This window comes from Chrysemys picta, chromosome 16 (assembly GCF_011386835.1).
Source record: "Chrysemys picta bellii isolate R12L10 chromosome 16, ASM1138683v2, whole genome shotgun sequence".
NCBI classification, from domain to species: Eukaryota; Metazoa; Chordata; order Testudines; family Emydidae; genus Chrysemys; species Chrysemys picta.
In genome coordinates, this window is record NC_088806.1 from 20,702,454 (window position 1) to 20,712,252 (window position 9,799).

Sequence of the window (9,799 nt, forward strand, 5' to 3'; positions counted from 1 at the left end):
AGGCTACAAAAGCCATTCTATTTTCAGCAGTTACTAAAACACCACCCTCCTGGAGCATATACGTTGCTGAGTTCGAGCTCAGCAAAGGACCAGTGGGCTGACCATCGTGGGTATTTATTTGAAGTTTCACCTGGTATTCAGTGGGAGGAATGCAGAATTTACAAGGGTTATTCCTTTACAGGGCACTTCAGCAGAACCCCAAGCTCTGAGCACCCCAGAGTTTAGGGAGGGTTGAAAGACTGTTCCAGATGTGCTACAGCTTCTCTGGTGTCTTGGACTGTTACTCTGCACTCTGATGCCAATCAGAGGCCTTGATCTTGGAATACCATCCATGGAGGCAGGTCCCTGAAGCCACACAGGGCCCTATTGAGTGCCTGCATGTTTACAGGCATGCAGAATTGAGGCCTTTGGTGGCACCAGGGTACTTGAGGTTTATGCATGGCCTAGAAGATCATGCACTGCGCTAATACTCTGAAGACCTATGTTCTATTCCTCACTCTGCCACTGGCCTGCTGGGTGACCGTGGGCAAGTCCTATCCCCGCTCGGTGCCTCAGTTTCCTCATCTGTAAAATGGGGATAAGGATACCTTAACTCCTTTGTAAAGCATGTCGCGATCTACTGATGAAATGATGTATGGTTTAAAAAAGAGCCGCAACAACACACACTAACTGAATGGTTTCAATTTTTTTAGAAAAATGTTTCATTCAAGTTTGGGTGAAGATTTAGGTTTATCCTTCTTTTAGACGAGCTTGATCATGTGGGGAGCATAGTGCATTAGAAGCTGTTGCAGCTGGGGCTGGAGTAGAAGGAAAGGTGCAGAGAGTCTTTCGGCTGGTTTCCTGCTCTGATGCAGAGTTGCTGTCTGGCAGAAGCGCTTGGGAATCAAGCCAGCAGGAAATTAAAATCCCTGCTGACCTGAGTTTGAAAAACAGCGATGACCCTAAAGCTTGGATCCAGAAGTTCAGGGCTGTTTGGACTTGGGAGTTGCGGCTGGGCTATATCTAAATAGGAAAGTAGCAGAAGTCTTACGCAAATGCCTGTTCTTGCGCAATTTGCATCCCTAAGAGCATCCCCTCTGAGTGTTTCTCCAAACTAAATTGCTTGTCCCCCAAGAGAAGTCATGTGGCAAAGGCTGGAGTTTCTCTTGGACTTTTGGTCATGTCTATTTCATGGCTATGCCAGGATCATCAGCTTACAACATGAAATGGAATATACTGAGAATCCACGTAGAGGCCCTACAAGAATGGGCTAAACGGGTGTATTACACAGATACCCCCCTTAAACACCAAACAGAACTGCTAGCCCTTAATCTGCTGGCATTCTTCAAGACTTGCCAACCAATTTAAAAAAGCTAAGAGCAGAAAAGGATTCTGCTCAGACACTACAGTAAGGGGCAACAGTCTGAAACTGTGAGCTAGAAATGCCATGCATACCGAATCTTTAAAGAGAGAGTATTTTGCTTTTTTATTTGAATCCGCCCCAGAGCAGTGAGAAATAAACTACACAATTCTACATGCTCCGCCGTCCTCTTTCCGTATTTCAAATGAATAATAGATAAAGGAATCACTTTATTTAAAGAGAATGAGTTGAATGGAGTTTGCTTTAAAAAAAAAAAACATGGGGCGGCGGGGGGGAACCACAGACACCCAACAGCTCATCCCTGATTGCTATTCTAAAAGAAAATTCCTTTTCATTTATTATTGAAGTAAATTAGGTTGATTGTCGGAAACTTCTGTGCGGAGTGAAAACGTTTCAATTGTGACTTTCACTGAGATGAATGTATTTAATTTACCCCTTTGGAATATTCGGCAGCCATTCAGAAGGCCCCGTGCCTGTGAACTGCTCCATCTCCTGGCTCAGTGGTTGTGTCTCTCAAGCGAGGAGGCTGCCAAGTTTAGACTGAGAGCTTTTTGATGGCTCATGCTTTGTCTGTTTCCAGGGGCATCTTGTCTATTACCCACCTGGACCTGCTAGGGAGTGGGGAGCTGATGCGAGTTGTTGTTTTCCCCTTCCCATCCTGGCAGTGTGACACAGAGGCAAAACAACAAAGTTCTTGCCAGACCTTTCGGCGCCAGGAAGCTGCCTGAATTCCATTCAGAGAGCAAAGGCACCGGACCAAAGCGGGTGCAGCTTCCAGATTGGGTTGAGCAGCGATTTTCCTCCATCAGACCTGCCTGCCTGCGAGACAGCAAACATCAGCGGGCGCATGATGAATCAATAGTCAAAGTAAAACCCAACCTGCCTCTTTTCTATTGGCCTCCTTTCCAGCAACTCTGCAGGGCCGTAATACATAATCACATCAAGAGAGGCAGAAGGACTCCAGAGCAAGAGTGGACGCCAGTTAGTTGGATTTTGTGACCACGCACACACAGCCACCGACTTCGGAGCGAGGCAACTGTATGCCAAGAGGTTCAGGTACAGCACAGGACAGTCGAAATCCTGACTGACAAACTTCCAAAACTGATTGGGGCCTTGGTTCTGACATGACTTACACCGATATAATTCCATTCATTGGGCTCTGCAAAGCATCTGTGTGTACCCCACATGGGATCTCAATGGGACAATGTGGGCTTGAGAGGCCAATTAACACACCACGCCGCACCTGGAGCATGGGCAAGGCTTAGCAGAGGGTGAAATCCGGCTGGGTGCACAGAGGAAGTTGAGAACAGAAGGGGACAGTAGGCAGAGAATGAGGAACTCTGCAGTCACTTTCTGGGATTAGCGTAGTGAGACATGGGGCAGAGGAAGTGCTGGCCATCAACAAGTTTAGGCTTGAAATAAGATGAAGGTTTCTAACCATCAGAGGAGCAAAGTTCTGGAGCAGCCTCCCAAGGGGAGCAGTGGGGGCAAAAAACTGAACTGGCTTCAAGAGCTTGATAAGTTTATGGAGGGGATGGACGATGGGACTGCCTACGATGGCGTGTAGCCAATCTGCAACTACCTGTAGCAAAAATCCCCAACGGCTGGAGAAGGGAAACTAGATGGGGAGGGCTCTGAGTTATTACAGAGAATTCTTTCCCAGGTGTCTGGCTGGTGGGTCTTGCCCACATGCTCAGAGTCTAACTGATCACCATATTTGGCATCAGGAAGCAATATCCCCCCGTGTCAGACTGGCAGAGACCCTGAGGGTTTTTCGCCTTCCTCTGCAGCATGGGGCATGGGTCACTTACAGCTTTAAACTAGTGTAACTGGTGAATTCTCTGTAACTTGAGGTCTTTAAACCACGGTTTGAGGACTATAGTAACTCAGCCAGAGGTTAGGGGTCTGTTACAGGAGTGGGTGAGTGAGGTTCTGTGGCCAGCAATGTACAGGAGGTTAGACTAACGATCATGATGGTCTCTTCTGGCCTTAAACGTCTATGAATCTATGAGGAGTCTGGCAGGAGGCCAGGGGAGACCCAGAGCAACCACTGGGATGGAGCAGGGTCTGATGGGAAGTCCTGACAGAAAGGCAAGAACTGGTATTCAGTGAGGAGCAGAGCAGGAAGAACTGAGAGGTCAAGCCCAAGGAGGGCAGACGTGGGTGTATATTTGTCATGCATGGGTTGAGTCTGTTAGGGGATTCCAAGGGAGGGTCCTGGAGTCCTAGCCCTGGGACAGGTTAACCTAGAGAGGTTGTGGGGGAGAAGGTCTGAGACAGGCTGGGTAGGAGGAAGCCCAGGGAAACAGCAGCAAGAAGATAAATGGAGCAGACCTTGGCTGCTGTTACAGGGTCCCTGGGCTGGAACCCGGTGTAGTGGGAGGGCCTGGGTTCCCCTACCAGTCACTGGTACTGTGGGGTGAAGGGTCCTGAGAAAGAGATAAGGATCTTCAAAGCCCTGAGACAAGAGGGCTCCAGGACCATGGGGCCCAGAACTGCGGACGAAGGCCATTTTCTTTTGGACTGTCTGTTGTCCTGGAAGGGGTGGACTTAAATCGTGAGCTGGCTGGAGGGCCACATTTTTCAAATGGCTTCAAACCAGCTAGTAAATTGCCACATAAAAACTGTGTACAAGCAGCTTTGTGTGTTTTCATTAACTGCGGTCAATAACCACATCAGCAAACAAGCATTTGCACAAGCTGGGGCTCAGAGCACCTAAGTACCCAATTCTGGTGGATTTGGTTTTTTTGCAGTCACAGCAACTGCACACGCAAAACCGGAGATCACTTTTTGTTTTTTTCAGGACTGGGGCTAGTAGCAAGAACCTTTCAAGGACAGTCTTTCCCATTGTGCTGCCGATGGTCCTTCTTTCAGTCACACCTGGAATCTGCAAATGCAGAAGAAAATGATAAAAGAATGGAGCGGGGCGTTAGGGGAAGGGAGTCAACTGAGTTTTTCCTGATTTCAGGGACTTTGGTTCAGTTGAATTTCAGAAACCTGGTGTTTGTACTGCAAATCCCTAATGAGGGGCTCAAGTTGCAAAATTCAGATCAATAATTCAAATGTGTGAGTGATCCAGAGTGTTTAGCTCTGGGATTGTGCTTCCCATGATCAATCCAGGGGCTATTTTCATAGTTTTAAGGCCAGGAGGGGGCTTGCATGTATCATAGGCTTGGAATGTCACCCAGTTAGCCCTGTGTTGATCCACCTCGCTGTTAAAAATCAGTAATTGTTTCTATTTGGAATTTGTCTGCCTTTAACTTCTAGCCACTATTATGCCTTTCTCCACTAGCTTAAAAGCCCTAGTGTTTTCGTCCCATGAAATTACTTACACACAGTCATAAAGTCACCTCTTAATCTTCTTTTTGATAAGCTAAACAGATTGAGCTCCTTAAGTGTCTCACTGTAATACATTTTCCCCTAGCCCTTAAACCATTTTTGTGGCTCTTTTCTACACCCTCTCCAGTTTTTCCCAAGATCCTTTCTTTAAAAATGTGGATATTGGGGAAAAATTGGAGAGGCCTCTGATTTGCAAACTGCAGCTCTGAGTTTGGATTTCAACCCCCCAGCAGAGTTCAGATGAGAGGAGGCCTGTATCCTGGGCCACCGCTCTAAAAATCCTACTGCTAAATACAGAGGGAGTCTAGCTAATGCTGGTGCTAAAGTGAAAAATGGAGCATTGTGTTTTTAAAAATGTAATAGAATTTAAATTGCATTTTCTTTAATGAATGAGTCACCCAATTATCGCGCACTGTGCAGCCTGAACACCTGTGCCCAAGATTTCAAATCGCTAGAGAGATTTTTATTTTTAACAATATTTATTATTATGAGTGTTATCCCATTAGATGAAATCAGCTAAAGATGGAAGCTGCATTCATTGACAGCATCAAAGCAACTGTGGTTTATGGTGTCCTCCAGGTGCTCCAGTTTCACGTGCCCCAATAGATTAATAATAATAATAACAGAGTATCGTCGATTTCCAGAGTAGTTTTCCTCCTGGAGGATCCCAAAACACTTTGTAAGCTGGGGCCAGAGTGGGTTTTCATTTGCAAGCGAACGCTGGCCCTGTCTGTCTTGAATCAGTGTATCTTCTGGCCAAGCTGACCCCGTCCCTTCTGGGTTAGTTCAGAGGCCCCAGCTAGCTGTGGGGCTCCATATGGAAAAGAACATTGATACGTCCCCCAGCTCAAGCAGATGTACCGCCAGGGTCCCATTGCCACACTAAGAGCACCTCAAGCCTTGTACACAGGCAAGAATCACTTCACAAACCAGAATCACTCTGGGGTGGCACCCATTTATCCGTGTACAACAAAGCAGCAACAACTGTGTGGGACAGGAGGTGAAGACGACAGACATGAGACCTGGGAAGAGCAAGGAGTTCAGACGACTATACTGAAATGTGCCAGAGGCGCATGGGCTTTTAGGACAATAAGTGTTAAGTGGATTTCCTGGGGAATCCCTTTTATGCAAAAAAACCATCCTTTTGATGCTATGCTCTAAGGCGAGGCCCATGATTGTTCCTAGAGATTGGAGGTTAAAGGCCCAAGTTGTATAAAGAAACAGCTGAACTGTCCAGTTGGTGTCTGGTTCCTGGTATAAAAATTGACGTTAACTTGTAACCAAGGGGACAAAGCCAGCTGTGGGGTTTGAAAGACTGATACCTACGGGAGCTCTGTGTTGGAGTCGGGGTGACCTCTGGTAAGCTTGTAGCATGCATATAGATTCTTTGATTGTTCATTTTGTATACGTCTTCCCTGTAATGCTTTTGCCTGAAGAAGAAATGCAGTTTTCTTTGTGAAGGGCGGCTGGTAACTAGTGTACACTGTTATAACCCCTGGAGAAAGAGTTAACCACAGGTGTTGGACCCTGGTCAGAACTGCTAGGGAAATCACAGTGTGATGCAGAGGGTGTGCAACCCCTGGACTGAAGGGAAAGAATTGCAGGTTTCTGTCCCAAGAGAGGTAGGTGAAGGCTGGGAAGCCTAAAATCTTAAGCAGGCGTCCTCAAGGAAGATGCGGGGGCAGTGTCAAAGATGCAGTAAACCCTGGAACTGTGACATTGTCTTTAATTGAAACTGCAGGTGGTGGTGAAGTGTGTGTGTTGGGGGGAGGATTAGATTAACTGGATATTGACTGAGCCCCTAGAGAAGATACCCCTTGCTCACTTGATAAGTGTTAAAGGATCATTAATGATCCCAAGTGGCTCAAGCTTGATTAGGACTGTAAAGTTGAAGTCTATTTGATTGAACATCAGTGTCACCGTGTGGGATGGCCCTCTAAGGGAGTTGGGTTTAGCCTTCCTTGGGACTAATCAGCTGCTTCCCAGATGATGGGTCTGAAGCCAAGGAAAAGATGAATGAGGATCAGGTGACCTGAAGGTTGAGTCAGATAAAAGAGCCAGCAGTCAACTTGGTTAGAGAGCAACGCTGGCAGGAAATAAGTAGGTGTTTGTAGGAGGCCTTGCCTTAAGAGAAAGGACCTGCTCTATGTGTTCGATTTATGTTGGGCTGTTTTAAGAAATAAACCCCGCTCTGAAGCAAAGGACTGAAATTATGGGGCTGTTTGGAACTCTGTGTGATGTACTGGCTGACTTGCATGCAGTCAGGCAATCAAAAGGACACTATGACCTCCTACAAAGTAAGGGTGTAGAGTTGAATGACTCTTCCATTGTGAGTGGAGTCACTGGGCCATAGACACTGGGCTCCTTTGAGAGAATGGCACTTGCATATTTGGGTAGAGGAGAAATCCGACAGCATTTATAATAAATATGTTATTTGTAAGTATTTTGTGTAACTCCTAGGCCAGGAATAGCAGAGGGGTGCCGTAGGGTGGGATTTAAAGCTATTGGAAGAGCTGGGGGGGTGCCCAGATCTGAAATAGCAGGGGATGCTGCTGCGATGCATTGGCAGAGCTAGGTGGCGTTACTTGTATTGTACCTTTATTCTGAACTAGTGACTAGAACACTGGGCTGAGAGTCCAGAGCTGTGGGCTCTATTCCTGGCTCTGCTACTGTGTCACCTTCGGCAAATCACTATGCCGATTTGTGCCTCAGTTTCCCCTCCCACCCTTTGTAAACTCCTTGTGGTGTGTTTGTACAATGCCTAGCACAAAGCCAAGCCAGTTTTGGTTGGTGCTGCTGTAACACAAATATCCTCATCTCCTTTTATGAGCCCTAAATCCACGCAACTTTGATAACATTTATTAAAAAACCCAAACAAACATATAGAGTTTGCTTTTTGAAAAGAAACTGAGATGACAATTCTGCTGGTTATTCCGAAGAAACCCTCCTCCAGCATCGCACGTGTTAGGGAATAAAACCCCATATGCTGAGATGGATAGACTGCGATAGAGCATAACCCCAACAAGCAGGCTGAGTCAATGCACACTGCATGGCAGGTGAAGACAAAAGGTGTAATTATCCCAGTTCCCCTTGTTGCTTGTGTGCTGGCAGTTCTTCTGCAGACCAGAGGGCTGAACTGCTGTGCTGGTGCACCTCCCTCTTTCTGTGTTTAAATAGCGCCTTGGAAAACGCAGTAGCAGCTATAACTTTCCTTTCTTTCTACTGGGTTTTGTTCGGTTGCTTGGTATTTTTAGCTTATATTTTGTTAGTGAATATATATCGTGGGTAGTTTCTGAATTATTTCCATGGTGCTCTTCGTGCAGATGGTGATTGCAAATCTGGGGCTGTGCAAAGAGATGCAGCCCCATGTGTCCCAAAGTGTGCAGGCCTGTGTGTGTGTGTGTGTGTGTCCTGTGTGTGTGTGTGTGTGTGTGTGTGTGTGTGTGTGTCTGCATACAGAACAGGGTTGTGTGCATACAAAGGTGTGTGTGCAATTTTGGAAAGTGGATTGGGACACCCATCTAAAGAGAACCTCCGCCACTTGCTGGAGAGGAGGAAATAACATTTGGCAAGAATAATACAAATGCATCCGATCTTGCAAACCTTCACTGGAGCCAACGACAGAGAATCCATGCTGGATTCACTCTATGCCCCATGCATGCAGGCACAGGACTTTGAGAGTCTAGTCAATGACATGTGGATACCCGCGTGGCAAAGAAACGGACGATAAAACTCATGTATTATGGCGTGTCAGTGCCTTGATTTAAGGAGCTCCCAGTAACCTAGGATGAAACATTGTAATAGCTCTTTCTGGGTCCCTATGGCCACAGCTCATTATAGGGCAGTGCCTGTCTATTGTACATTAAACTCACTTCACTGTTTCTTAGTCATCCCCACACTACCAAGTCTAGGCACACACAAGGGCACAATCCTCCAGGTTCTCTCAAGCTTCTCTTCTGCTCGGCATCAAATCAGCTTGCCTCAAAGTTCAGCCCTGTTCAGCCCTCGGTGGGTGGGAGTTACTTTCGGCCCATCTCTAGTATAAAGAGCAAGGCTGCGTTTCTCAGTACTACCCTCGGATTTAGCTTCCATGTTTGGCTGCCCAGCTTTGGCCTGGTTTTCTAAGAGTTGGGCGGCTATCACTCAGGTCAATTTCAGTGGGAGCTTAAGGTGCTCAGCACCTCTAAAAACCAGGCTCAAAATCAAGGCACCTGGAGTCACAAACCGTTTCTGAAAATTCGACTCTAAATCAAGATGTTCACGTTGTAACAACCGTCGCTGCAACTGGCCTGCTTGCTGGCCATCTCAGCAGAGGGGCCAAGGATTCAACGGGCCCTAGACCCCAAACTCCTCTCATCCTCCAGCTCAGGACTGAGGGGCATTAGCACTGAGGATATGGGGGAAGCTTTCATTGCAACTACCTGTACTGTACCAGCTCGGTGGGTAGAGAACTTGCCCTCCAGAGGCTGGAAGGTTAAATCTTTTCTCCGTGCTGACCTCACTCAGAAGTGGTTACCAGAACCACTAGCAGTCAATAAACTCTCTCAACCTTAGTTCAAGCAGGGACCATCTGTTTTGTACAACACTTAACTCAATGGGGTCCTGTTCCATGACTATAGTCATACAAATAACAAACCATATTCAGAACTAATGTCCTCTTCACATCTTTTAGGCTGGACTCACTGGACCTGTGGATATGCCAGTTCTTTTGCCTGGGTTGCCTGAGTTTTCCTTATCTTCTGCGCAAGATCCCATCTCCCAGGTACAATAGCACGTATGACTGTATATGTTGATTTAAAGGCGTGGAAATCAGTTCTTTATGCAGTATGTTTAAAAAGACTTCCTGCGTTATGCTTTAAACATTCGTGTGGTGCAGAGGATATCTGTATAGTGACTTCAGCTGACCTAACAAAATCACCATTTAGGTAGCCATATTCCATCCAGATTTCAAAGCTCTTCTAGAGAGACCTTCAAACAGGAAGAAGGGTTTGTTTCAAGCTTAGTATATCTGGAGCCTATCCTGGTTTTTGCTTACCTTTTGCTGCCTAAATTACTGGAAGTAATATATGAAATCCTTTGTAATTCCTAGAATAGATCTAC

The 9,799-nt window shown here is 46.4% G+C and overlaps 1 long non-coding RNA gene across 2 annotated transcripts in view; it reads left to right on the forward strand.

The window, feature by feature from the left end:
- The window catches only part of LOC135976088 (uncharacterized), a 113,555-nt gene extending 104,051 nt beyond the window's left edge, over window positions 1-9,504 (forward strand). For both annotated transcript variants that reach the window (XR_010593307.1, XR_010593308.1), the window contains exon 4: window positions 9,372-9,504. This is a non-coding gene — a long non-coding RNA (uncharacterized LOC135976088). The remainder of the gene's footprint in view (window positions 1-9,371) is intronic.
- Window positions 9,505-9,799: the final 295 nt, after the last annotated feature.